The following is a 25,848-nucleotide window of genomic DNA, read 5'->3' as shown; positions in this document are numbered from 1 at the left end:
AGTAGCAATAGCTTAAAATTTAGCGAAATGGGCGCCAAACTTTAAACATTTTTTGTTTATTTCTATAATTTTTGTTGCTGTTGTTTTTGTTTTTTTTATGTTTTTTGCATTATGAATGTTTTTGGACTCAGTACCCCTTTCCCCTTTTGAAAAAAAAACAACTGGAAACGACTAAACATATTTTTTTCTAAATCTCATTTCGTTGATTTTTTAGTTTTGGGAGAAAAAAACTAACTTCTAGAAATATTTTTTGATTGAAATTTTATCAGTAAAATTGATGAAACTAATGAAATAAGAAAATTTCACACTCGTTTTTAAAATTTCGATGTTTTAAAAGTTATTTTTTAAATAATAATCTGATTTTTTCGAAATTGTAGTTCATACAACAAGTTGCAGATTGATTATTTTTTTCAGAATGAGTCATACATTTTTTGAGTTTTTTTTAAAGGTCCAATAAACATTTTTTTTTCCTTTTAGATGTTTTTAATAATCCTGACTCAAGGCGGTTTCAGAAACACCCAAAAAGCAATAATTGAAAATTTGGTTTAGGCTGGGAATGTTTTTATTTAAAGTTTTCAAATTTCATTTATTTTTAAATTTATATTAAAAGTTGGCCCGAAAAAGAATCCTTTTAGCATGTTTGGGTTTATTTAAGAATCCTTTATATCTTTGAAAATTTTCGATGCTTAGTAAGTTTTTTTTTCGCAAAAAATATTTTTTTTGCTAAAATTTTTGTTTTTGTCAAACATACATTTTTTCAAAACTAATGATCGCAAAACATCTGATCTAGTGCATTTTTAAACAGTTTTTGCTTTTGCTTTTATATTTTTTTAATACAAAAATAAAAAAAAATAAAAAAAATAAATTTAAAATATTACAAAATGTCAAATTATAAGCCTTATTTTGAAAACACTAAACCAAAAAGTAACACAAAGCTAAATATGAAATAATAGTGTACAAAATATATTGTTATAACTAAGTTACTATCAAATTTTGCAAAATATCAATGAATTCATGAAACAATGGTTTTTTTCTTAAAGTGTTTCGCTTATTTGAATAATAAAACAATATTTTCAGATTTTTTTTTTCTTAGAAGGTATTGGGTAGACACAAACTTTAAATTAATTTTGCAATAGCCTTATTCAATTTTAAAGTCATTTTTTCCAAAATCTATGACTTTAAATAATAAAGGCTTTGCCAAGTGAACTTTTTACCGCTCAAAAGATAGCTTGTTTACTTTTTGCTGTTTTGCTTTTGAAAAAATCCCGAATTGCAAAAAATGTTACTTTCAACACGTTTCAGAACTTGATTTTTGAGGCACTCTTCGTATTCAAAACTCGTTTAAACTAGTGGGACAAATGAGTGACTCATACTGAAAAATCTTCTTTCAGCTCTTGAAAAAACTTTCCGAAGTTTGACAGTGACCAATTTACCGTCAAATGACACGATTTAGAAAAAAACACTATTTGTGAGACGTTGAATGAGACGATTAAAAAATAAAATAAATTGAACCTTTTTTTAAATCCATTTGAACTATTAAAAAAATTGTTAACTAAGTTAAACATAATTTAACAGGTTTTAAACAAGAATTGTCCTTTTTCAAATTTGAAATCTAACTAAATTCTAAAATTTAACTACATTTTTAAATGATTTTCTTCTTTAAAAAGTACAATTTTTTTTCTGAAAAAAATGCACTAAAACGAATTGTCTTCAGTGTCTTGAGTTTTGCCATTGAATAATCTATCCCATTCGAGCTGATGCCCTCTTTTATAGTTGCAATTAAGTATGGTAATCACTGTCGAGGTCGAAATCATGCAAGTTCATAAATAACAAAACTCAACCCGACTTAAACGGGGTATCACTTCAAAGAAATCCCCATCCTAAGGCGGAAACCCATTCTTGTGGTGAACACATGAACCCACCCATCATAACTCAGGGCCCAGACATCACGCAAGCTTTCTTTCAAAGCTCCAAAACGGCATAATCATCACTTTACTCGGTCGGATCAAATTTCCACAAACATTCTTCAATGAGCTGGTCGGGTCGGGCTTTTTGTGTGTGCGATAATCGCGTTCGGCTCAGCTCGGCGTTGAAAGTTGAACTCGTTTTGGATTAAACCAGCGGAAGCTGAGGTTTCGAAAGGGTTCTCGCGTGAACTACTTCTGAGTTGCTGCAACTCGTTGGCAGACTCGTGGGAATTGCTCGAGGGCGCACGATAGATTCTTGAGACTTTAGAAAAAAGTAAAACTGCTGCTTCAGAAGTAAAATTAGCATAATAATTAAACATTATTATTACATTTTGATGATGATATTCTGCAAGCCAACGGTCGTCTGCCGGTTTCGGTTCGCCAGTTTTTATGTTAAGGATCACGCAACTGATACACCATGTGGTGGTGGCGGCTGACAGGAAGTTTCTGTTTCAGGTCGGTATCATGGGAAAGCCGTTACAATGAGCAGTCTGATGCAGCTAACTGCAGTGAGGGGACGCAATTAATTGGCGACGGTTGGTCTCAAGGTTGCCGACCCTATTAATTTTTTTTAAGGGTTGATCAAATTATCCGCTATTATCGGTTATGTAACTCTAGCAAATTCACTTGCATCAACTGATGTTCAGTGATGACAATTTGTTTTGTCCTCTGGTGTAGACCCACGTTCAATCGGTTAATCTCGACACGCACCAAAACTTCTGATCGATCGTTGGATAAAAACCGCGCGTGCTCGTCAAGCTTTCACAATTCGTCGCCATCGTGCTAACTTGTCGTACGTGCATTTTGGGCCAAATTGAGTTAAGAACGCCATTTTGTGCAGCTCACAATGCCTCACCTTTTGACCTTCACAGATCCCCAAAATTCGATTTCAATCCTGATATATTCAACAAAAACCGAAAAAACTCCGTGCATTTTTGTCACTTTACATATGAAAGTAGTTTCAATCTTGTCGTGCTATCTTGTCACTCCATGAAAATTGATGTAAGTGCGACAAAAGACCAAAGGGATTTCAGGCCAGGAAAGTCAGGATGCGTTTGTCGCACGTACAAGTTAGACTACCGTAAACATTTGTAATTATAACTCGGGACTCGAGCAACCAACTTCAACCAAACTTTGGGACAATGCACAGAATGGTGAGCCAAACAAAACGTGTTTGTTATTGTTTACATTGCGTGCTCTCGTTTTTGAATATTCAAGGTCAAACATTAAAACGCGTTTTTCTCGGAACGTCAAAATGGCGGGTGCGACAAGATAGCACGACGACGTCGAATTGGTGTATCTTTTGTTCTGAAAATTGGCGCCAATTTTGCCAAATTATTCGTTTCCGCCTGTGAATTTTTGGCGAAGAGGCATTTGTCTCGGCATCGAACAAAGGAGTGATATTTATTTTATTTATTGTTTGCTTTTTTCATAGAGGAGAAACAAAAGGAAAACGACAGGTGACCCGATGGAGATCGATTGAAGGGAAACAGGTGAATTAAACGCAATTTAATTATAGTAGAGGAACAATCGAAAATATAAAGGGACGGCAAAATGAAAGTGACAAAATAATTGGGTGTAATTTATTTGAATTAGGACTGTGAGAGATTATATGTCATCTTCATCTAATCGAAAAGTTATAATATGCTTAAAAACCGGACAACTTCTTAATACAAACAGAAATGCAGTTACGGGAAATAAACCTATTATCGGCATACTAAGCTGAGAAAGATTAGCTGGCTAATTGAGGTTTTTTATTTCTCAGAGAACGCAGATTTTTTTTTAAACAGCATATAATTTCAAAAAAAATTATATTTAGCATTGAAATAGCCAATCAGCAGTTGTAACAGGAAAATTTTTCATCTCTCAGAATCTTCAATCTTCAGCCTTAATTTTTTTATACGATTTCAATCCAATGTTCTTAATAAAAAGGCAGTGATTCAGTTTGAAAAAAAAAGAAAAATTGAAAATTAAAAACAATATTTTTTCACATAGCTTTGACATAACTAGTTTTTACCAAATCGCGGAAGGTGTGAAATTCGGAAAATTTCAGCGTTTCTTTGCAATTTTGTAATTTGAATAACATCCTGAGAAATTGTTTTTTTTTTCACAAACGCAATTATTTTACAATTTTTTTTCGAGAATTTTAATTTCGATGTTTGCGTAAAATCCAGCTCAACATACAACTCCGGTATATTCTCGAGAAAAAAAAAAGATTTTCGAAAATTATTGAACACATATAGTTCCTTTTCTGTTTAAAATTTAGCCTTTATATCAATATTATGAATTTACTTTTATGAAAAAAACATAAATTTTCACAAAATTTTAAATTTTCGGCATTGAAAATCGAACTAATAGTTTCCGAAACATCGGCCGTTGAAAAATGAGAGCTACAAAACCCCAACTTACAGAAGCTCAGCTACCAATAGCCCGATTAACAAAGTTTTTAAAAAAATGTAAGGAACTGTCTCGGCTGTATGGCAGTATTGTTTGAGGTTAGTTTTTTTTTCCTATGAAATATTTAAATAACTGAAGAAAATTTAACATTTCATCAAAATTTTAGGTTAATGCCTATAGCATGTAAATGGCGCCTATTTAAAAAAAAAAGTTAAGTCCGGCGAATTTTTTTTATTAAAGTGAGAAGAAAATATTACAACAGTTTCATTTTTTAACGTAGAAGGTGACAAATGAGGGCTTATTTTATGGCACTGATAATAATTTTTTTTTACGAAATTCTGATCAAGTTCAAAATAAAGTCAAAAACGCAAAATTGTAAAAAAAAATTCAGCCTTTTCAAAACATTTTGTACCTAGCTTTTTAAGCGAAAATGGCGTTCGAATGGTGAACGCTCGAATTGTCAAAATCACGCAGTGGTACCAACATTACGAAAAAAGTGTGTCATGGCATGACAGCCGCATTTTTTTCTAATGTTGGTGCTACTGCGCGATTTTGACATTTCGGACATTCAACATTCGAACGCCATCTTCGCTAAACCTGGACAGGGGTTTTTTCCCTCGGAAAATATTTTTAAATCGCAAAAAAAAAAGTTTTTTGAAATAAGTCATTCAAATATTCCTATAACTCTAATTCGGTGCTTTCAGGAACTTAAAGATACATATTATGGGAATTCAACTTTAAATTAAAAAAATCCAAAAAAATCGTGTACATATTTTTTAGAGTCTCAACAATAACTTACAAATTTACCCAAGACAATTGCATTTTTAAGAGATTAGTGCGCTGACCACGGGGACGCGCAGTCTCGTTTTTGCATGCTCATTTTCATTTCTTTTGTGTCGCTGTTGGTGTGCTTGGGTGAGTGGTTATTATAAAAAGGTGGAGGGATTTTATTAAATGATAATTATATTGCAGTATTATATTTAATAATAACAACAACACTATATTCTACACTAAACACATCACACAAAACACATATGAAACTGTAAACTGGAGCGTTTGGTACGGTATGTCCACGCATCCTTCCTCCCCTGTAGATTTTGTGAAATGTGATCCGTTCTCAGAATCCTCTCTGCGGTAAACACAATGCAGTAGGGCTGGCCGATTTAATTTTTTGCAATACATTTTCGGGTGTTCTCGGATGTACTGCAGTTATTAATAATGACAAGAAAAGTGCTTGGGGCGTAATCGAATCACAAGACTTTCCAGCATGCTTTCATCGGACTGGCTGCGTTTGTGTTGGATTAGATTAGATTAGAAGACAATTTCAGTTTTGAAGAATGACGCAGATACAAAAAGTCCACCAAATAACTTTTTTCCATTTCATTTGTTTTATTTTTTCTTTGGCTGAAAAAAAAGAAATTAATTTCAAGCCCAGCTTTCCAAATTTCAAAGCAAACTGTAACACTAAATGCTTTATAAATGATGTTTTGCAAAATATCAATGAATTTGTGAAAAAAATCCGATCTGTGATCTCAAAATTCTAAATTTGCTAAAATTCCAAAATGTGCCCAATAGGATTAAAACCACAAAAATAAACGTTGTACAATGCATTTAAAATAGTTTACAGTGAATTGATATTTTTTTAAGAAATTTAAATTTTCAAAAATTATTATTTTTGAAATTACAATAAAATAAACAATAAACAATCAGTCCCAATACTGAGCAATAATTCTTTTTGCCACCTGATCTTTTGGAACATATTTGAAGGTGATGGGGGGCAAAACTTGAAATAAAATTTGCAATAACCACGTTGAAAAATCCAGACAAAAATATTTAATAGATTTCAGGTATAAAAACACAGTTGTAATTCTCTAGTTTCCTTTTACATGAGTGTTTTATTGAAGCCATAATTTTCAATGTATTGAAATGCACTTTTTGTGAAAAAAGGAGAATAATCAATGAAGATTTGTGAAGACACTTAATTAATATCGATTCAATATTTAATGAAATCTTGCTCAAAAAGCAATTTGGTACATTAAATAAATTTCATAGAAAATTCTCGAAATTTTAGTGGTAATTAGTTGTCTCCAAACATAACCCTATAAAAAAAAGTTTTTTTCTTTTGATCTACAGATATTTGCGTAAATAATTTATGATTTAAATAATAATTTTGAAAATTTTGTAAATTATTCAGAGTAATTAATCGATGATTAATTTAAAACGATTAATTGTAGGAATTCAACAACACGTGTTCGCATCCCAAATCATTAACTTTTTTTTCCGACAACAGCCATCACTTTGCGCACGTCTCCAAAGGCGGCTCCAAGGTGTGTAAATATTTATCTTCTAATATACCCTGCGTCCACTCAATCACCCAAACAGTCCGATCGAAGCCGATCGGAGAAAGGCCTTCCACGCTAGGATCTTGAAAATCGAATCAACGCCCACCAGAATGCTCTCCACGACGAGTTTGATCAACCGATGCGTGTCGTCAAAGCGCCAACCAACTTCACCGGTTGGGATGTCCATGCCCAGGAAGGAGGCTAACGACACCTCCCAATAACTGGTTTTCAGAGAAGCGTTTTTTTTTTGCTGCTGCTGTTTATTATCAAGAAAGTTCCCTCGGAGTTGACACGACGATCGCTAGGAACTGTGTGCTGCACGGTAGGAAACAGTCTGCGCGAAGTTCGCGGAGAAAGGAGAAGGTCGTCCGATCGCGGTAGACCTGCCTGGGAGAAATTAAGCTGAACCCCTTGCTCGGTGCCGTCGATTGGTGGGACTTTGATTTTAAGTGAATATTCCTGGTGAAGACCAAGTTCGCTCCGCCCAACGGTTCCGGAGAAATTGTACAAATCGAGCATAGAAAGGGAACCTGTTCGTTCGAGTGGTGGAGACCGGCGCGAGATCATGGGATCTCCATTTGTTTGCAACCTCCCCCTGGGTCCGTCGAACAAGTACGCGAAATTTTTGCATACCTTGGCGGTGGTGTATTCAAATGAAGTCGTCGTCTGATGAGAAACTGCCGTCCATAATGCCGTCCTCCCTCCCCATCCGCAGGTCTAAGACAAGTTCAATGTTTAGTGTGGGCTTTGATTGTTCATCAGTTGTTTCTCCCCTTGATTGAGGTCTCCGTCGTTCGTTTGCCAGGGTTCAACATCTTCTGCAAGAAGCTGCAGCAGCAGCTGTTTACCAACAGCGAATCAAGCTGGACCTGAGCTTCAGGGCAGGACCGTTAAAGAAATTAACCAAAGACGCAGCTACTCTCCGCTCGAGAGGCTGCTCTCTTCAAGTCTCCTCTTGGTCGAGTAGGGCTCGACGAGAGATCCGGAGATGTTGTTTTCTGAATGTGTGTGCCGACACCTCTTCTGGGGGTGATGTGATGCTTTAGTAGCTGTTACCGGTGTTATTGTCTTGTAGACTAAGTGCCTGGACGGTGTAATTAACGGCTGATGGGATTAGCCGCTGCTAATTCAATCTGTGAAACAAGCGTGTTTTTGCGTTTGTTGTTGGTAGCGTTTTTACATTTATTGCTAACTTTGTAATTTTATGAATATTATGGGGTATTTTAGTTGAGTCCAAACTCGATTATCCCAAGTCCTCGCGAAATTTCGCTTTGATTTTATAGAATCACAAAAAAAAACATTATTTTGGTCCCGAAATTCTTTAAATTGATCTTCATATCCCAAAATGTAAAAATCAATCAACCACTCGAATTAAACTAATTTTAAGTCGCTGATCTCAAATTTGATGTTAAAAAAGAAGATTACAAATAAAAAAAAACTTTTGATTCGATTATTTTGAGTTCCAACGCCGACGATTTTCGAGTATTTTTCCACCAAAACCGGACATGTTTTTTTTTTTTATTTTTTGAATTGGCTAAAACTTTTTACTAGCACTAGCAATAGTGGCCCACAGCTACAAAGACAACTTCGTTTTTTAACTTTTTGAGGGCCTTTCATATGTCCAAGGAAGCCATGTTGTTCGCCTATACAGTTTTGGCAGCTGTCCATACAAAAATGGAACGCAAATATTCGTAAATCTGTAACTTTTGAAGGAATTTTCTTATCGGTTTAGTGTCTTCGGCAAGGTTGTAGATATTTTTGAGGATTACTTAGAAGAAAAATTTCTCGGCGAAAAAAATTGTTTTAAACCAAAATTCAATTTCCCTAAAACATCGTAACAAATGACGTTTAGTAACGGAGAACTATTCTACCTATTTTATGTTTTAAACTAATAAAGTTGAAGGTGTGTTTTAGGGATGAATAAAATTAAACAATCTTTCAATTCAGCTCAAAATCAGCATGGACTCTACAGAACTGTAACTCGATTTAATTGGTTAAAATATGTTATTTTCGAAGTTCATTTCTCAATTTATAATGGTGTAGTAAATTCATTCGTTCGAAATATTGTTGTAAATTATGAGCCATTAACTAACAGTGGTGAATAGTTTTTCAAATCGCATCAACAATAAAATCGCGTAAAGATCAATTAGTAACCATCGGTATTGCGCTGCAGTGAGCACAACACACCCCTAACAAGAACCTCTTCAGTGGTAAACTATTAAGGTGAATGCCGATTAACTCCACAGAAGAGGCGGAGATGTGCGCTGCTCGTTTGCAGAATCGATTCCACCTCGATTGCAATTAGCAAATCGAATCCAAACAGATCGCTGTTTGACGGTGTTTGCCGAGTTGATCAAGAAGCTGCAATTAAGCACCCCAATCGAACCGTTTAATAGAGTTGAGATTTTTTTTATGTTTTTCTTTTTTCCTCTGATGGACACTTGCCCAATTTAATGCGTGCGTCGGCGAAATTCACCTTGTCATTAAAAAGCAACAAGAGAGGCTTGTTTCAAGAGTTGTTTTTTTTTGCGCAAAATAAAAGCTTTTTCTTCAGCAACTGACATTTACACCCAATATTGTTGATATTGATGGCGGCGCCGATCGTCGATCGACCAGTTTAAAACGAGAAGCACAATACAATTTGCGTCTGCGCGCGAGTTGGAATTGAGGTTAGCCGAAGGAATCTTGAAAGTTCACCAACTCAGCGCTGATGGCAGTTTGATGATGATGCTGCGCCGGTTCATCATTTGCAGAGGAGAGTGCAGCTCGTTCTGCGCGATGCTCTTAAATGCAGAGGATTTTTTGTTGGTGTTGTTGTTGTTGAACTCGCTTCTGTTCACTTAATTTCTATGCACATTCCAACCAAATGGCTGCACTGCACTGAGAGAGAAAAGCATTAAATAATCAACCACCTTCAAGTTTTTTTTTTCGTACAAAGTATCATTGTTGCAAAATTCCTCCGGTTTCTTTCACCTCAGCTTCTTTTCAATTGTTGGCTGATTTTGCATAGCTCATGTCGACTTATGTTGAAGTATGATTTTGTCTCTTTCTCGATCTTTCTCTCATCTTTCTCATTGCTTCTTTTTTCCATTTCACGATCAATGCGAATAATTTACGCGGAGTTTACTTGCACTTTTTTTTTCGCTTGTCGTTGGTTGAAGATTTCTTCAACCCCAATCAAAAGGTCAACTTTCAGACGAAGAATTTCGAGCTGTCAGACGCAACGCGGCGCGATAAAGATCGCGCAATGAATTGATAGTCGTAATTTGTCAGTGTTGACTTTTTTTTATTTCCTGAAATTTGGAGTTGATGTTGCAATTAATAGAAGTTACATAATCGTGGCATTTTGAGGCATTATCCATGCAATACTCTTGTAAACGGGTAATTCTCTACCAACTCACACGAAATCGGGAAAAGTTGCCACGACCCCTCTTCGATTTGCGTGAAACTTTGTCCTAAGGGGTATTTTTTGTCCCTGATCACGAATCCGAGGTCCGTTTTTTGATATCTCGTGACGGAGGGGTGGTACGACCCCTTCTATTTTTGAACATGCGAAAAAAGAGGTGTTTATCAATAATTTGCAGCCTGAAACGGTGATGAGATAGAAATTTGGTGTCAAAGGGACTTTTATGTAAAATTAGACGCCCGATTTGATGGCGTACTCAGAATTCCGAAAAAACGTATTTTTCATCGAAAAAAACACTAAAAAAGTTTTAAAAATTCTCCCATTTTCCGTTACTCGACTGTAAAAATTTTTGGAACATGTCATTTTATGGGAAATTTAATGTACTTTTCAAATCTACATTGACCCAGAAGGGTCATTTTTTCATTTAGAACAAAATTTTTCATTTCAAAATTTCGTGTTTTTCTAGAACAGGCAATTACAAAAATTTTAATATTGAACATAAGGGGTTTGCTAATAAACATCACGAGTTATCGCGATTTTACGAAAAAAGTTTTGAAAAAGTTACTTTTTGCGTTTCTCTTTGTTTCGTCGTCCGTGTCTGTCGCGGGTGACCAAAACATTTTTTCGTAAAATCGCGATAACTCGTGATGTTTATAAGAAAACCCCTTATGTTTATATATCAAAATTTTTGTAATTGTCTGCTCTACAACTTTGTAGAACATTGTTACACTCTAAAAAATTACCCTGCAAAGTTAGAAAAAACACGAAATTTTAAAATGAAAAAAATTGTTCTAAATGAAAAAATTACCCTTCTGGGTCAAAGTAGATTCGAAAAGTACATTAAATTTTCCATAAAATAACATGTTCCAAAAATTTTTACAGTCGAGTTACGGAAAATGGGAGAATTTTTAAAACTTTTTTAGTGTTTCTTTCGGTGAAAAATATTTTTTTTTCGGAATTCTGAGTACGCCATCAAATCGGGCGTCTAATTTTACATAACAGTCCCTTTGACACCAAATTTCTATCTCATCACCTTTTCAGGCTGCAAATTATTGAAAAACACCTCTTTTTTCGCATGTTCAAAAATGGAAGGGATCGTACCACCCCTCCGTCACGAGATATCAAAAAACGGACCTCGGATTCGTGAGCAGGGACAAAAGTTACCCCTTAGGACAAAGTTTCACGCAAATCGAAGAGGGGTGGGGCAACTGCTGTGTGAGTTGGCGGAGAATTACCCAAACATAATTTGCAGAGCAAATTCTGAAAATTAATAAATATGAGTCATCAAAACTACACTGGAGGCGGTGCTCATTGTGTAAAAATGAGTTAACCCTCTACTGCCCAAATTTTTTTTTCAAAAATATTTATTTTTCCCGTGTTCAGGAGGTCATTTTGAGCAACTTTTGTTCTACGAAAAACTTTACTTCTCTTGTTTTATGTTTTTCTTATTTTATTTTTAAGTATTTTAATTTGCATTTATCTTGTTTAGTTTATGTTTGTTTTTGGTAGTATTTGGCCTATTCTACCACCTAATATAATTACATTTTGCCTATCTAATTTGTTCACGTTTTTACAGTCACTTTTTCAATTTTTTGCATGTTTTTCACATTTTCTGCTATAGAATGGCACGATAATCATTTAAATTGCAAAAAAGTGCGTAGAGGCATAGTCTGGGACACAACAAAAATAACTGCATACTTCTTTTTACTGAAAATATAGAACCCCTAAAAAAATGACATTTTTAAAAACATTGGCAAAGTCACATAAAACAAGTTAAACTTCCAACCCCGAAATTTTCTAAAATTGAGAGGGACTTGAGGTTTGGTTGAGGTCACTTGCGTCGTGTGTTTGCTCCGTTAGAAAATCATTAATTTTGAGGTGGAATTGAGTCGGCCCGTGTCAAATTAGTGTTTAATCGGTCGAATAAGTTGTGTGGCTTTGTGATTGATTGGAGTTTATGTGAATTCAAGTGTTTTAGACGCATTTTAATTGAATTTTGTTTCAACAAATTTTAGTTTTGTTTACGTTTTTTTTTTCGTGTGAGCTTCCTGTTCGTTTCAGTTTCCGTTGTTCCTGTAGTTAACGTCAAATCAAAAGAGCGAGAGCTTTCGCTGGTAAGAGAGGAGGAAGAAAAGCTTTCTCGTTTTTGTTTTGCTTTCATTGATTGGTGTGAGTTGAGTGCGGTTTGGTAGAAAGAGGTTGAAAGGGTTGCGCGTTGACTTTTCCTGCGGTCGGCGGTGATTTTTTCTTTGAAGAAAGAAGTGAGGCGATCAGTTGCATGCAAGTTCTGTGTGTGTTGCTGTGGAGCAGAAAGAGAAGCAGAAGTGTGTTGGCGTGAACAACGAGATGCGGTAGTGTTGTTCTGACGATGACTCGACCGCTGCGACAGATTTGGCCGTGGGAACGCGATGGAAAAGTGTGCTTTCAGTGTGCAAAGCAACCGGGTGAGCGAATTCCAATTGGAATATTCTTGTATGTGTGTGAAGTGTGAATGGAATTCAATTTATTTTCAGAATTTACTTTTCATATAAGAAAAGATATAAAAAGCAAATGATAAAAATGGAGTTCAAGCTTTTTTTTGCATTATTACCCATGTCGCCTTATTTGTATGTAACGTAACACTTGGCAAAAAATTATGACACTTGAACAGTAATTACAATTAGTTAGTTTTTGTGTGTGATTGGTTGTGTGAGTTAATGAATGAGTGTGTATAGTATTAACTAATAACTTGGTTACAGGGCAAGATAACTGTGATTATCAGAGTAAACGCGTACAATTAGTTTAACAATATCATCGCAAGGTCTTCCGTCTGTCTCGGTTTTGCTATTTACCTATTTCCAGTCATTCAGGTTCAATCTTTCCACAGCCGGCTGTCTAAGAATGAACGTTTTTAGATAATTTAAACTTCATTCACTAAATACAAATAATACCGGCGGTCGTTTTATGTTCATTATAATTCAATTGCAAGCTGAAGATTGTGATTTTATGAGTATATTTTGCGATGCCTCGCAGTCACAGGATTTCTCGGGTTCGGCGTCGGTGTGCAACAACAACAAAACCTTATCATACTATTTCAGCTCGATAAACATCGTAATTCGTCGTTCGATTCGTTAATCAGTACCTCACTAAACATCAATCATTTAAAACTCGTAAAAACATCTCAATTTAAAAGTAACACTGCTTAATTCTTCAATTTTAATTACAAATGATCTTGGTTCTATCTTTCCACAGCCGGCTGTCTAAGACTAAACCATTTCATTTAAAATTTAACAACCGATAAACGGGAAATGTCTCATCCGCAGCATCCGATTGTTTGCCTTGAGAATAATATATAACACCTTTCAACAAACACTATGATTTTGGGTCGCATCATCATCTTCTATGATGAATCCTGACCAAACACCCTATCCTACTAACAAGTTTTCAGGTTCCTGGCGCTCGTGGGGTGTAAGCACAGAGTAAATCAGCTGCCCTAGTAGCAACCTGCGCTAACTAACATTCCCGTCCCTTAAAATCGAGGTCTACAAACTGACATGGCGGGCGCCGTTGGTGGCCAATGACTGTTACCTATTCGTAACTGATCTAGTTTTTGCAATCATGGTGTTTTATCTTTTCGGCGCATTCATACATGCTGTTGATAAGGGAAACACCACTAGATCGTCGAAGCCTATGATCAGTAGTGCTGAAAGGATATTACGGTTCTGTTCAGCAACGGAGGGGCAACCATGGGTGATCTCTCATGCTCATGCTCATGCTCAACCCCGAAATTTTCTAAAATTTTAAGAGTTCTTCTTTCCAATGCTTTTTAAAGATCAAAAATCGGTTGGAAAATTGATTTTTGGCGATTTTTTAGATCGAAGCCCGTCTAAAGGTGGGGTTAGGTTGTAGAGGGTTAAGGTGAAACGGGAAGGCAGAACCATTTTGACACCAAGTCTCGAGTTTTTGGAAGCACCGTGGTGTAACTTACGATTAGGGCTAGTGATTTTTCGCGATTTCACGGAAGCCGCGTAATCCGTGAAATTCGCCCATGGATGTGAAATTTTGGAAATACCGTGAAATGCCACAAAATTTGAACAAATCGCTTCTCTGTGCATTTAAGCATTATTTTTTTAATTCAAACATTCAAACATTTTTCAATATTTTGAATATAAATTATGTGTTTTAATTCAATTGATTAGTAAAATAATATATATTGAAATCATATTTGTTAACTAGTTTGCAAAAAAATATTTTTTCTTGAATTATTAATAAATGTAAAACTGCTTTTAATAAAGTTTTGCCTGAACCTTATTAAAATACTAAAATTTTCCTACTGCTGAAAAAATCTTTATTGCACTTATTTTAATGATTCTAGTTTTGATGAATTAGATGTTCAGGATGTGCTTCGTTTTGGAGTTGAAATTAAAACAGCTGAATCAAAATTATTGACTTTTTTTTATTAGGTCCTATAAACAAATGTTAACATTGAGTGGTAAGCGGAATACACTCAACGTTTAAATAAATCTAGAATTCAACTGACGGAAATTTTACAAAGTTTACCAAGATAAATCCAATACTCCTTTTTTCAAATAAATAATTTGTGTCAGGGGGTTTTATTTTGTATCTAGAACTGCTACTGCTAACTTTTAAGACACTTTTCTGTTAAAAAATGTGCAAAAAGAATACATTTTTGCGTTTAATTTGAGTAGTTTTTAGAGTACCGTGAAATTTTAATGCGTTTTAATTGGAATGCCGCGAAATTTTGATTTTTTTGCCGTGAAAAATCTCTTGCCTTAGTCATTAGTTAATTAATGATTTCAAATACACCTTTTTGTTTAAAAATATACCTTCTTCAAATAAAAAAAACTAAAAACAAACGCAATAAACAAAAAACAACAAACATGAGCATGAGAATGAGAGACCACCCATGGTTGTTCCTCCGTTGCTGAACAGAACCGTAATATCCTTTCAGCACTACTGATCATATGCTTCGACGATCTAGTGGTGTTTCCCTTATCAACAGCATGTATGAATGCGCTGAAAAAATAAAACACCATGATTGCTAAAACTAGATCAGTTGCGAATAGGTAACAGCATTGGCCACCAACGGCGCCCACCATGTCAGTTTGTAGATCTCGATTTATAAAGAAAAAAAAACAACAAACAACCTTGTTATGTAAAAATAAAATACATTCTTTAAACAAAATCCATAAAAAAAAACAACAAACAACAATCTCACCCCTCAGAGGGGGTGACATTGGGTCAAATGAAACAAAAAATATGCTCAACTTTAGACAGCTGCCAAAATGACAAAATTCGTTCTAGGAATGAGATTTTTTCAGCTAAGTCATCTTAAGGTGTCTGCTTCACAACCCTTTTAACAGAATTTAGTTTCATTGAGAAGAACCTGAGGAATTGTAAAATTCGTAGAAAATCACTTAGACCAAATCTCACACCCAGACCCATTGTCACCCCCACTGACGCTTCTTAACACATGAAATGTTTACCTTATTTTATCTACGTTTTTATTTCATCAGTCCTTTTTTGAATTCAATATATGTATCAATTGATTCGCGAACTAAACTTCATATTTATTTAGTAACACATTTTTATAATCATCGTTTACAAAAGTTGCTACTTATTCACCTTGGTAAATTGGTTGAGCAAATCTCAGCAAATTTTAGTTAACATACATGTTTTACATCATTACTTCAATTCAATGTAATTTTCTTGTTTTTTTTCTTTTACTCGAATGTTATGGGTAAAACAAGATAATTTAAAAAAAATGTTCTTGTTTCGATAATCCGAAGTCCAGTGCAAACCTTCGGATAATCGAGTCTGGATTGTACCATGAAATCGGTGCACATTATCAATAAATTTGTGTAGTTCTTTCCGATTGCAAACTGGATTTAACATCAAAAACTGAAGTCAACAAATTGTTTGACTAACATTTCGTGTTCCTATTTTTTGCTAATATTCCTCTTTTAACCCTGCCAAAGACACACAAATCTATCAGAAAATTCCTTCAAAAGTTTCAGATTATCGAGTATTTACGTATCATTTTCCCATGAAAAAAAAATATATATGGAGACTTGTATGGCAGCACCAAAGACACAATATAGCTTCTTTGGTCATTGGGAAGGCCCGCACAAAGTTTGAGCCAAATAAAAAATACAAAAATAAAAATTGGTGAAATCGGCCGATTTCTTAAAGAATTGCTCAGTTACACTTTGACAGCTGAAAATTCATTTTTCTTTTTTTAAAATTTAGTTGGTTGAAAATTACCTCTATTTTAATAATTTTACCTGAAATAATGTTTAAAAATGAGAAATTCATCAGAAACTGATGCAAATATCACCAGTTCCAGAGAAAGTTACATATTTGTTGACACAAAATTTATTAACTGTGTTGATAAGCAATTCCGATTTGCGAAATTTAAGTCACGAATCCGATCTGTAATTTAAAAGATAAAAGGAGCTTTATTTTGTATGATTGGAAAGCAATCTGTTTAAAAATCCTCATTTAATTAGGCACAAATAGTTTTTATTGTGACTTCTAATCAATTTTACTAAAAACAGGTTTAACCACATACAAATGGGGTGAAAAGGCGTTATTTGTAAGCTCTGCGTCCCAATCTCGGATTAGGACACCAGATGGCTCACTTTGGAGAGAGAAAACAACACCCCTAAATTCAATAACCACGAACCGTTAATCGAATTCAGTCAAACCAAAGCGCGTAAGGTTTAAGTTTTTTTGTCACTTTGGTGATAAAAATGCTAATGCCCAAGCTATCCCCATTTCCCACTAAAAGTCCAACAGGTTCAGGTTCCCGAATCGGACCGTGCCATCTTTCCTCCGATCCTCCTCCCCTCCCCCTGCGAGGAGGTCCAAAACTGTCAAGTGGTGATAACTGGTCCAAACAGTTATCACAAATACACCCGTTTCATCCACACTGACGTTCGTACGCGATCTGCTGCTGAACCACGAGAGTTGGACGGAAGGTGGACCAAGAAGTCGTGGCTTTCCATTCGGCCTCGGGGACCTGGCTTGGACGGTGCCACACGCGCGCACGCTCTTGCGAATGTGGGTAACTGTAAAAGCAAGAGAAGCTGCCTTGAGATGGTCAAGATCTTCGATGGGGCGAGAGTCCCGAAAAGGAGTTGAAATGAGCAACACACAATTCAACGGTACGAGGTACAGAAAGGGCGGATCTTGCAAGAAGAGAGATTCAGAACAAACATTGAAGGAAAAAAGAACGAAATCAAAACAAAACGGCCAAGAATCGGTCGTGGAGTCCACTTGTCGGCGTGTCACGGTTGACCGAGTGTTCTTAGGGAGATTATCTTGCAGAGTCATGGTTTAGCAGCAGGAGGTCGCGGGAGGGACTAATTGTGGGAGAATTGTGTCGTTGAGGTGGAACGAGGCGTTCGGGGGTCTTTTGTTGATTGTTCGCGGTTTTGTTTGACCAGAATGACATTACACAGTTATAGGGCAAACAAAGTGTTAAGCTATCCGTCTAATTAACGCTGGAACTTTTCCGTGGTACCTCGTAAACCGATTCAGGTACAACTGAAGCAAACTTCAATATGAGAAATTTCCAATTTTCCCATAAAAGTGTGAGAAACTCGTTGGAATGTCCTGAGAACAAATCATATCAGTTAACTCCCGGTGCATTACCGAGAACTCTTCTGTCCAATCTTGGGAAGCATCCGCCCAGATTCCAGAAATGGTGCTCTAATGTCTGCGTCTGTCCATCGCGCTTGTCAACACATCCAAGTCACGTTGAACTACTTACTCTAGGGGTGAAAAAAAAACAAGCCAATGCTATAATTAACAGTTTATCCAACTATGCCAACGCGTTGCATCCATCTTCCTTGCAAAACGCCACACAAACTAATGATTAAACTTTCTGTTCTCATTTCCTCCAAGACTCGTTCTGCAAGTTCTTCAAGTCTCTGTGGTCAAAGCTTCCTGCGCGATGGCTTGACGGCACTGGACGATGGGGTATTTGATAAATAAAGGGGAGGCCTCCCCACAGGAGGAGATTTTTTCAATTGAGGTTGCAAAAGGTAATCTTTTCCCTGAAGGAAGAAAGCCGCACGTAGGTAATGGCCTCTAGGACGAACGGTGAGCATCGTGGTGGTGGTCAGTAGGTTGTAATTACTTCTTTTTTTCTTGTTTGAAGCAATTGGTAATTGCTTTGAAGAGTGGTGGGAAAATTCAATTTAAACTGAGATAATTAATTCCGAGTTTTAACTATTTTGCCGACAGTTAGGCTTTATGTAACTTTTCAACAAAACCCGAAAATTAAATTATAGTTGATTATTACTGCACAGTAAAAAATGTGTAAATTTGGAAGGTGTAATTTGGCCAGGTTGAATATTACCTTTTTTATGATGTAATTTTACCTCAATTTTGACTGAAAAGGTGACATTACAACAGAAAAGTTGTAAAATTACCCATTTTCAAAGGTAAAATTACACATTTTTTTTGACATAAAAGATGTACTCCTTTCCAGATGTAATATTACCATGATTTTTTTTTCTGTGTGACTGTCTCGGATTTTCTAAAATAATTGCTAAAATAGAAATAATAATGCTTGTATTATTATATATTTTATTGAATAAATTGCCTGCATGGCATAAATTTTTACAACTTTTCATATATAATGAAATAAAAACTTCACTACACAGAAAAAACCATGGTAATATTACATCTGGAAAGGGATACATCTTTTATGTCAGAAAACATGTGTAATTTCACCTCTGAAAATGTGTAATTTTACCACTTTTCTTCTGTAATGTCTCCTTTTTCAGTCTAAATTGAGGTTTACATTATAAAAGAGGTATTTTTCAACCTACCAATATTAAAGCTGCGAAATTTACACATTTATTTACTGTGTACACGAAGAGAAATTTTTATCAATTTTAAAACATGTTTTGTTTTTATACCCCGACGTTTGTCTTCGAAATTGGAAACAATGTTTCCAACTGAAGGCATTCAGTTGTTTCCAATATCCGCAAAAATGTGGAATTCGATGCAAATAATTTTGAAACAACTGGACTGGTGTTAATCGCAAATTTAAACTGTTTCTTATGAAATTTTGTTTTTTTTTTTAATTTTAGTTGTTTCAATGATTCACAAATATTTTAGACTCGCTTATCAAAAGCGTTTTGAAAACATTTTATTCTGAAAAAAATAAATTTTCTGAAAATAGAATTGAACTGAAACTGTTTTATAAATTTAAAACTATTCCCCAATACTATTTTTACAATGAAAATATGAAAATAATTATTAAATATTTTTCAAATAAACTAAAAAAAAACGCTTTTTTTTGAATGAGTTATGTTTTCGATATTTCCTAAAAAGCGTTCAATCTCTACGGAAATAAATTTTAAAAAATTGCGGGATGCCTGGGAAAAATTGTTGGTCTTAAAAACATCTTTTGATTTTTGTATTTATTTTCATTAATATTATACCTTTAATTCATACGTTGCAGTTCGCATAAAAACGTTGTATTTTGGAAAGTTGAAAATTTGGTTTGTTTTGGGAGTAATTTAACCTTAAAAGTGTGTAAAAATGTGAACCTGAAGAAAATTCATCAGTTCCTGATGGAATATTAAACCTTTTTTCACACAAAATCTGTCACCATTTCTCGATGAACATTACAATATTTTTTACCGTGTTCAGTCGAAATGTTGTTCAAATAAAGTTACTCAAAATTATGTTTTAATTGAACAAAAAATATTGGAAATTTTAAAGTTTAATATTGCAAGAAAATAAAACATAATTTTGATTAATTTTATTTGAACTACATTTCGTCTGAACACAGACAAAATTATGGTAATAAGGAAATGCATATCAACAATTTGTGAATTATACTTTTAATAAATTGAAAACAATTGGTTCAAATTGTTTTTTTTTTACTATCCTTTTATAAGTTTCTTTTATCCATTCTATAGGGCATATATGGTGTGTTTTGTTTTGTCTAATGTCAGACTGACTCTAGGAAGAAGAGCTCTACGATTTTTTTTGTTGTCATATTTTTGATTGTCGTGAACTTGAATGTTATGTTCAAAACAAGAAAATAAAAGCATGAGAAATTAATTTTTTTGTTCATGATTCGATTATCCTAAAGTCCCATACAACCCTTCGTATAATCGAGTCTGGACTGTATACCAAAAATCTGCAATTTGGTGTATTATTATTACATCAAATCAAATACTTTTTGCAATGCGCTTTGCTTATTTTTTGGAAATATGTTTTTAAAATTAATAACAAATATTTGTATGAGGAAATTTATAAGATTTTGCTATTTTAGCATTTTTTTTAAACCAATTGAAATGGAAAAAGTCTCTTTAAGTTAACCTAAACATTCAATAAAAAAATCAAACTTCTCTTCCAATCCCATTCCAACCTCCTTTCAAAAGCTCATACAATCGTGATCGTGATCGCAATCTGTACGACTTACCTTATTGAGCCGCGTGCGCTCGCACACTCCAAAACTTCCAAAAACCAATCAGCTAATCCAATTTGCCTTCGTCTTTATCCTGTGTCACCTCCGTGCAATTCATTCCCCCTTCACCATCAATCCGATTTCCTTCAGATTCTCCACACCAAACGATCAAGTTTCACTTCGCCATCAGCAACTTCATTTCCACTCGATCAGAACTTTTCTCCCCACCAAGGAGAAAACCATGAATGAAAGCTGACCCACAAACGGGCCCCACACCACACGCACACACAATTCTTGGTCACTACCAACTTCTCCCACACAACACACTCAGAACTTCCTCGTGGTCTGCTTCGACTTGTTCAGTGCACTTGCAGCGAATCAGATCATCCACAGCGCGCGGCTGATCCTCAGCGGGGTTTCAACTCCACGATCCGTCAAACAAAACCAACGCGAACGCGACTCCCGTGAACGACCGAGGTCGTCACACATCTGAACTGCCAACCGAGCCAGCGAGCCTGGCCAAGCCTCGCCAGCAACTCCACCACGGAGAGTCGTCTCAAAACAAGTCCGGACCGAAAGAGAGATGCAGTCAAACCACTTTACGTGTCACCGCGCCGTCGATTTCACTCCAGAAGACCGCGTTGAGCTTGAACTCCACGTTCTGCTGAAGTTGGAGCGATTCTCTCTGTTGATCGAGAGTGCGAGAATCGATCAACTTCCCTTTTCTCATCGCGCTCTCGCTCTCTCACTCTCTTGGATTTTTTCGCAAAAGTGGCGCACTTTATGACAGACAACCAAGACGAGAAGAAGTTTGCAATTTGTTCAGGACACGTGTCCGAGATCGCGTTATGACAGAGGGCAGGGAGGTGGGCTACAAAGTGAGATCGGGAAGAAAGCATTCCGCGGGCGCTCGTTGGGTTGGACAGGTTTGATCGAGAGAGAAAAGCAAGGTGTTTTCAACGACTGGCACAGAAGGGAAAAGATAAAAACATATGCTATTAGGACGGTGGTTGGGGTGATAAGAGGAAAAGAGGGAGGTATGTGACGGTTGAGCATGGAACATGGAACATTGAATTGAATTATGCTAAAGAGAGTACGAAGTTGAGCATGTGAGCTATACAGCCGTGGCAAATGGTGCGTTGGAAGGGGATGGTTATTAAGAATGGATAGGGGATGTTGGGATATTAAATTATTGTATTGTGTGTTGAACTTATTCAAATAACAAAAAAAATCCAAAATTATAAAAAAACGATCGCAATAAATAAACCACCGAGGCTCAGAATATTCTAAGTTTCGATCATCCAAATGTTTCAAAAGAAAAACTAAATTCCCAGATTACAGTCCAGACTCGAATATCCTAAGTCTCGATTATCCGAAGGTTTGTATGGGACTTCGGATACAGTCCAGACTCGATAATCCGAAGGCCTCGGAAAAATTTCACTTCGGATAATCGAACCACGAAAAAAAATATTTTTTTTTCGCTGTCTTATTTTGAATTAGCGAGCTAAACTACGCTAAAGTGATTTACGTTTATTTAATCCAAGATGGCGGCCAATATGGCGGTGACAAAATATTGAAAAAATGCATTTTTTTTATTTAATAAGCAATCAACTATTCAAATTTGACTAAAATGGGGTTGCAGAACTCGAATTTGACGTTTAAAACATTGTTTTGTTCGTGATTCGATTATCCGAAGTCCCATACAAACCTTCGGATAATCAAACTTCGGATAATCGAAACTTCGGATAATCGAAACTTCGGATAATCGAGTCTGGACTGTAATCGAATCGGGAACAAAAAAAAACGTTTTTTTCTTTTTCTTGTTTCAAACATCAAATTCGAGTTCTGCAACTCCATTTTAGTCAAATTTGAATCGTTGATTGCATATTAAATATTAAAATGCATTTTTTCAATGTTCCGTCACAGACATCTTGGATTTAAAAAATTTAAATCACTTTTACGTGGTTTAGGGGCCATGATTAAAATCTCAACAATCAAAAATTGGACAACGAAACTAACCCGTTTTAGTTTGGCATCCATGTCCGTGATCAACTCAAAAATCAATTTCACTCTTCAGCACAGTTATTTCGAGTAATGATAAGTAGGCTATTTGGTCACTTTGAAATGACAGGAAATTTCAAAACGAAATTGCAAAACATAATAAAATGTTACTTAATCATTCTGTCTTCCTCTCATTTCCTTCTGAAACAACAAAAAAACGTATTTTTAAATTTAAATTTAATTTGTTACGCATAATTGATTGATGAAATTCTCAAAAAAAAACTATTTTTTTACGTTTTGTAAAACTAGGTGAAATTGATAGGATTTTCATTTATATTTCAAATATTATGCAAACGGCAAGACTTATTAAGGTGTAAAAAAATGTATCGTAAAAGTAAATAAATTTGTGATGAAGTTAATAAAAAGTACTTAGTTTTATCAATATTTATAAATTTAAAATGATTTTTTAAATATAAATATCAATTTATGTAGCTACCAAAACCAATTTTCAATCATGAATACATAAATATTCAAGTTTAATAAGTAATTTGTTTTACTATAAATCTGGAGATATTTCGTGAAAAACATTACACTTTGAGAGTATGTAAATAATTTGACTATTTGAATGATTTCTTAATTATTGTAAACTAACTTTAGTCGTGAAACTTCTTACTTTTCCTGTCATTCTTGAACGACGAAATAGCCTACTTTTCTGTGACAGCACTGAAATGGGTGCTGAAAAGTTGAACGTTTCAGCACTTGTTTCGAAAAGTAACACTTTTCAAAAAAAAATTGATTTAGACGATTTGTTGACAAAATACATAAAAATTTGACTTAAAATTTCACTCAATGGGTGTTTTTCGGAATTGCAAAAAATGTTGTATGGAACTCGTTGCAAAACTTGATTTTTTCAGCACTCTTCGTATTCATCCAACTCGGTGAACCTCGTTGGATAAATGTACGACTCATGCTGAAAAAATCCTCTTTTTGCAACTTGTTGCATAAACTACTATTTAAACATTTTTCAAAATTTGTTGAAAAATACTTCTAGATGCACTTTGAAACAATTTTTTCGAAGCTCAGTACAGTTCATTTTTTTTCAATTCAATTCAATTCATGTTTATTTGTACTAATCAGAATACAATTTGCTTAACTAATAACAGAATGCAGAGTTTTGGAGATCCTTACAACTACAAATAAATTCAAATATAATCAATTGGATGAAATAAATTCAGTTTCAGTCGGCTAAGCGAGAGCAGAAAAAACTTTCTAAAATAACTGCTACCTCAGTACAGTTCAAAACACAGATATTGTTTTCTTTTATTTACAATTTTATTATTTAGAAATGAACAACGCAGTAAAGCCCATTTTCACTGCTTTCCAATTTGAGTGTTTTATTTTGTTTCTAATGTCGTTGAAATAATGTTTTGAACTCTTTACAATCAATTCAACATAATAGATTAGATTATATTAAAGGTAAATGCTTTAAAATTGATTCCAACCAGGGCTGCGGAGTCGGGTCATATTTCAAACGACTCCGACTCCGACTCCGACTCCGGCTTTCTCAGATTAGCCGACTCCGACTCCTACTCCGGCTCCGGCTTTCAACAAATGGTTGGCTCCGACTCCGACTCCGACTCCGGCCTACCAACTCTAGCCGACTCCAGCTTCCAACAAATGGTTGGCTCCGACTCCGACTCCACATATTTCAAGTGTTTCAAAAGATAGTTAATTATTTTAAAAACATTGATAAATAGGAATATTTAAATACTCGCTAAGCGTCATATTTTTCTCAAGAAAAATAAGTTCGAATCACAAAACGTTTCTAGGTTACAAGTTTTAAACGTTATGGAAACAGAAATCTAAAAATATCTTCATTTTTAGAGGCATTTTGAGAAGGACAGTTTTGTAAGTAAATTTGGATTTATTTGCTTAACCTCAAATTTGCAAATAATGTATTCAAAGCTAATAAATTAAAATATTAAATTGTTATTTTTGAATTAATAATTAAAAAAAACCTGGCCTTAACGATCTATTGAACATAAAAATTCAATTTGCTCACTTTCAGGCTGACATTTATAAGAAGCACAGTGACTTGTTTTTTAAATGACAATTTTAAACAAAACATTTTTTTTGTATTTTTTTTAAGACGTACATGGACATCACGCCATGGTTTTTTTTACCCTGGAAATTTTTAATGTATTTTAATTTTAAAATTTAAGATACATTAAAAATGAGGCGCACGATACTTCGTGAATCTTCACCTAAAACGAAACATGATGAATGATCTTGCGCCTCCATCAAAATAAATGAAAAAAGTTAAAATATAATAAAAAACAAATATTCACAAGTAAAATATTTTCTAGGTCACAAGTATTTCATTTTTTTAAGGTACATTGATTTGCAATGATAATAACCTTCCGTCATATTGGCGTGGGACATACAGTATGAAAAAAATCTTACTGGTTGATAATATTTTGATTTTGTTTTTTTTTAATAATATGTATTCGAAAAATAAATTAAAATCCTATATTTTGTTCTGTACATTTTTTATTAGTTCATTTTTGTACTGAAATCTTGAGATTTGTTCAACGATAATTTGCAACGATATCAAAATAGTTCACCTAAAATCAACATCAACATCAACATTCAATGATTATTTCAAAATTAGTTGCACCTCCTTTTGATAATTTTTGTTAGTTTCAATTATTTTAAATGCAACACTTTGATTTTCTTGTACTCAGTTATAAACAAAATACGCATGTTGAGTTTCAAGTAATACATTGTTATTATCGTTGATTATTTGTAACTGTCAGTGACTCTTTTGCGATTTCTAAAAATAGTGATTACTATTTTTAATCTTTTTATGTATCTCGTAATTTTTTTCCTAAAAAATTATTTAACTTAAAACCTCCAAGTCATTCGTTATCGGGGTAAAAGATAATATTTGGCCAAATTTGAATTGAAGGGGCATATAAATATAGGCAAAAGGAAGAAGTCAAGAATCAATTAGATATGTCTGACTACATAACCAATATTTTTTAAATTATGATACTACATACTTGGGTAAGAGGTTATCACTTAGTGATTATTGTGAAATAACAAAATAAGAGCTTTCCAATCACAATAAAAAGCTTCAAAACATAATGGATTCTGATAAATCTTTTAAAAAAATTAAAAAAATGGCGACGCAAAGCATGCGAAGTAAAAAATAATTAAAAATGTAAGAAGTTTTGTAAATTATGCTGTTATAAAAGAAATACTGAAAAAAAACGAAGTTGACTTTATAGCTGTCGGCCA

The 25,848-nt window shown here is 34.6% G+C and overlaps 1 protein-coding gene across 2 annotated transcripts in view; it reads right to left on the bottom strand.

The window, feature by feature from the left end:
- Positions 1 to 21,059, bottom strand: part of LOC6044086 (SEC14 domain and spectrin repeat-containing protein 1-B) — a 66,612-nt gene extending 45,553 nt beyond the window's left edge. For both annotated transcript variants that reach the window (XM_038258768.1, XM_038258769.1), the window contains exon 1: positions 20,563 to 21,059. The gene's annotated coding sequence lies outside the window, so the exon portion shown is untranslated. The remainder of the gene's footprint in view (positions 1 to 20,562) is intronic.
- Between the last annotated feature and the right edge of the window lie 4,789 nt (positions 21,060 to 25,848).

This window comes from Culex quinquefasciatus, chromosome 3 (genome assembly GCF_015732765.1).
Source record: "Culex quinquefasciatus strain JHB chromosome 3, VPISU_Cqui_1.0_pri_paternal, whole genome shotgun sequence".
In the NCBI taxonomy this organism is placed as follows: domain Eukaryota; kingdom Metazoa; phylum Arthropoda; class Insecta; order Diptera; family Culicidae; genus Culex; species Culex quinquefasciatus.
Note: the sequence above shows the minus strand (reverse complement) of the source record. Positions and strands in the feature narration are given on the sequence as shown.